This window comes from Cryptomeria japonica, chromosome 8 (genome assembly GCF_030272615.1).
Source record: "Cryptomeria japonica chromosome 8, Sugi_1.0, whole genome shotgun sequence".
Taxonomy (NCBI): Eukaryota; Viridiplantae; Streptophyta; class Pinopsida; order Cupressales; family Cupressaceae; genus Cryptomeria; species Cryptomeria japonica.
Window position 1 is genome coordinate 392,831,008 of NC_081412.1, and position 4,627 is coordinate 392,835,634.

Genomic DNA, 4,627 nt, shown 5'->3' on the forward strand with positions numbered 1-4,627 from the left:
TATTTTGCATAAATATATGACAAATAAATAGGCTAGGATTCAAAATTTATTATAGAAATAATTAAGAATAATAAATATAAATAAATAAATATTTTTTAAATAGTTACAATAGTGAAATATTTAGTTAAAAATTGTGACAATTGATTTTTAGATAATATGGAAATATTAGTGATGTTTAAATGAATGTTTTGAAATTAGTAAATGATTTATATGTAATTGTGGAATACTTTTATGGTTGTGAATTAGATTCTACAAGGTGCAAATTTAATTTAATGCATGAATCTAATATGTACCTAGGGCTTAAACCTTTAGCGATTTTTAGAATGTCATTTTACCTTAATGTTCTTGATCAATTCGCACATAAAAAATTGGCTCTTATGCTTGCTAACTTGCATATGATAGGGATAAATGCTTCCCTTGTGCCAAACATCTAAGGATGTATATTCAATTATCAAATAAAAGATTAAGGACAACACTCTCAGACATGTAAAATATCCTAAATGCTTGTGCAATACATGTATTCTAATAAATTGTTCTTGGTGATGTTTGGAAGTGGTGAATGATAGTTTTAAGATCTACAAAATCTAGATATGGCATCTTAAATAAATTCGGGGTACACCTCTATATATAATTAAGAGTCACAAATGAAATATTTTCTCATATTGAGTCAATGCACAAGGATCATAAGGATAGGTTAAGTCAATCACAAAACTAGAACTTGAATTTTAAAAGAAAAGGGGTCATGTCCTTGAGTGCAAAAGCAATTAAGATCACTTTGCAACAACGAATTCAATCTAACTTAGAAAAAAAAGTAAAAAAAGATTGTAACTATTCCCTATAAAAATGGTGCATTTAATAATAGATAATGATCAAATTATGTTTTTTTCTCTTAATAACAAACAAATCATTTATATATGTGTTATTTCATTAAGGTTATTCCAATTGAAGTGAGCCTGGAACATAAGGAAAAGGGGCATGGATATGTGTAAGCATACAAATTTGAATTGAAAACAAAGTTTCAGACCCATTATTCTAACACATCCAAACCTCTCATAGAGCATTAAATGGATATGCTTTTGATAATGCTTGGATGTTTGTTGTCTAGTTGGACAACAGATCTTTGTTTGTTTCAAGATGCTTGATGAAAAGACTAAGCTCAATTTTAGAGAAATTTTAAGAGAAAATTAGATGATGAAAATCAAATGTTGGATCATTAGTTTGATCCATGATTGGTGAATGTGATGGAAAGAGGTGACAATTAATTTGCTAAGCCATGTCATTTCAAATAAAGTATATATGGACATAAGGTGTGTTAAAATTGATGAGAGATAATGCCCCAAGCATCAAAGGTTAAGGGTTGATTAATTGAATCAACTGGATTGATTGAATTGATTGGATGATTGGATTTGAAGATGTTTCAATGTTTGAATAGATTTTGGATTTAAAAAGTTAAAATATTTTTGGGGATTAAATCAAATGATGAGATGGTGATGTTGCCTCAAGAGGATGGTTAGGTTGGAAGAACGTGGGTATGCTTTCAAAATAGATTGAATGATATTAGCAAAGAGACAAGGAGATAAATGGAGATTAATAGACATGATATGAATACGAAACACACTATTGAGTAGGATGGGAAAATATATTGGGAAGTTTGGAAAAAGAGTAAGAGGCTTAGGAGAATGTAGTGATAGAAACACAAAGGAAAATAATAAGGATGATGAAAAGAAATTAGGATGGTATTTATAGAGGACACAATAAGAATGGGGTGGGATTATATATGAGGAATATAAGAACATGATAATGAGTGGTGTATGGTGCATAAATTAGAGCTTAGGACGATGGAGATAGATATGGATGATTATGATATCTTCTTGATGTATTTAATCTCAAGCAAGTGGTGAGAATCTATGAGGAGATTCCTATGCATTTGAGCAACAATGTATTTTGCATAGGCATTATGCAACATCATGTAAATGATCATGATGACAATGTTTCATACATGTAAAAATTGAATCAAAGCAATAAAGAAAAGATAAAAAAAATCAAAGCAATAATAAAGTGAAGATAAAAGATAAGACTTAAATGCCCTTGTGAGTATAACCTCAAGAGATAGTTATAATACAAGGAACTATTGTGTCTTTATGGAAGTATGTCATGGTAACCAAACCAAGCATGAGAAAATGAAGAATAGCCAAGGTGTCTCTCATCCTCAAGTTGTCATGATATTGATAACAACAATTGGGTCATCCAAACTAGTGTAATATAGCAGGATCAGTGTGCAAGAATTGTTATTTGGTGGTATCTTTAAACGAGAAAAAACTAAATGAAATTATTGTCAAAAGTTATAGATCATAACACCATGACAAATATAAGTGGTGTTCTATAAAGTTATTTGAATCGCCAATTAAGGTATTGTCCTATATGTTGCATGAGGGTATATGGGTAAAGATGTGGTAAGTGTATGGATAGTTGAACTCAATGCCCCTACGTGTGTAGAGTACTCATAGATAAGATGGCTATGGACTATCATACATGGTACATGTGAACAATTTTTCATCACAATGCTTGCCCAAAGCACCATAAAAATGGTTTATGTAATAGGATATTTTTCTTTATTATTTTTTGCCTTTGATTTTTTTTTGTATTTTTTATATTTTTTGCTTTTTGGATATTTATTTATGTTTACTTCTTTATTTTTTAGATCAGTAAAGCTTGTATTATATTAATCCTAAATAAGTTTACGTCTAAGTTCATTACATCTTCAAAAATGGCTATCATCCAGCCCTGACAATACTATGAGCAAATATACATACAAGAACAGCCCCCCCATCACCCAATCGACAATCCTAAACACAAAAACCCCCATACTATCCAAAAATTACAGAATGACAATGCAAAAGATCAAAATAACAAAAATCCCCACCCCTGTTACAATGGCTATCCCTCCTCTGTCACTGCCTTGCCTTTCTCATCCTCTGCCACCTCTTGTACCTCGTTCTGCATTATCTCCTCAAGGTCAATATCGCCCTCTTCGCCTTCTCCCAACAGAAGCACTCGATTCTTGCTCATTCCTCTCCTCCCAGCCAACCTACCTCGCCTTCTCCTTGGTGGATTCATCCATGCCTTCAAGGCTTGGGATTCATTGTAAGGTCCCCATTTTGCAACCTCCATTTTGGCTTCCCAGGCTTCAACTGAGCTAATGTGCATTTTGATCTTGTTAAACCCTATTCGTGTCGTAGCTCGTCGAACCTCCTTGTTGTTTGTGGCACTCCATAGAAGGAAGGGGCGAAGCAGGGGTTCAAACTTGCTAACGTGCATCCAATCTAGCCACTCAGTACTAACAAATCCCATCAGTACTGACAAATCCCTCCATGTCTCAGACCAGAGCAAGAAGCTCCCCCATCCCATCTAGCCACTCCTTTTTCACACAATTGCTTCCACTGACCTCCGCGGCTCCAATTCCAGACACCACACCAAGAAGAGGGAAACAATGTCTAAATTATTTCAATACCTAAAGCTCCCTACTAGGTACTCCAGCCCTAACAAAATTTTGACTCTGGTAATAAGCATCTTCTCCTCAAAGACGAACAAGTTTGTCAGCCGCTCATTTGATATACTCCCCCAAAAAGATGTTGGCAATTTGGAGGAATTGATTATGTGTTGCATTGATGTTTTGTCATTGATGGCAACACCAGTTGTTTTGGTTGTTTATTGGTTTTCGGATGGTTTGGTAGAGTGGTTGGTTTATGATATTGATCCGGTATGATTCAGTATGCTTTGGTTTATGGAAATGGTTTGGATCTGTCATTCATGTTATTCATATGTGTATCATGATCAGTTGGTTTGGGATTTGATGACTCAGAAGCTATCATTTATTCTAGTAAGCCTTTTGGTCATCGGTACGAGTTTTACCGGTAGAGCTTTGTTGAAGATCTTTTGATTCACGTGATAAGTGGTGTTGGTGCGGCTTCTAGATGGCTTTCAGGATGTTGTTGGTTATCTTGTTCGTGTTCCAGTTCATCGATGGTGTTAAATTTTGTTTATGGCGACCTATTTTGGGTCTGGTGTTATCTAAGCTATGGACCGGTTTTTGTAATGTGTTGGAGGATGTTCTCGATGCATTACTGATGAGAATTAAGGATTGGTTTACATTGTTTTCGGCCTAAGCCAACTTGGTTGATCATTGGATTGTGGATTTATGTTATGAACTTATTGTATTATCTTTTTGGTGGCCGACCTAATTGTTTAGGTCCCAGGTTGGTATAAATATGATGTAAGATCTCTTTGTAGATCATAGGTCAAGGTTATGGGATGATTTGTGTGTGAATAATGTTGTAATCATATGCAGAAGGTTTCGTTGATCATTGGTGATCTAATTGGGTTTGTAAGAGAGGTTTAAGGCCTCTGGTATTAAGCGTAATTGAAACTGTATTCAAACATAGGAGATGTTATACTTGCAATTCACTCTTCTTTCTGGATTGTAGTTCGATGCTTATGTAGTCAATGAGGCTCCTTTTTGTGATGAGCAATGTGCTCTAGGTTGTTGGCCTTCCTGCATGTGGAGGCCCCTCATATTGTAATCACATACTTACTGCATAAGTATTATCTAACTGTGGGTAGGCTTCTC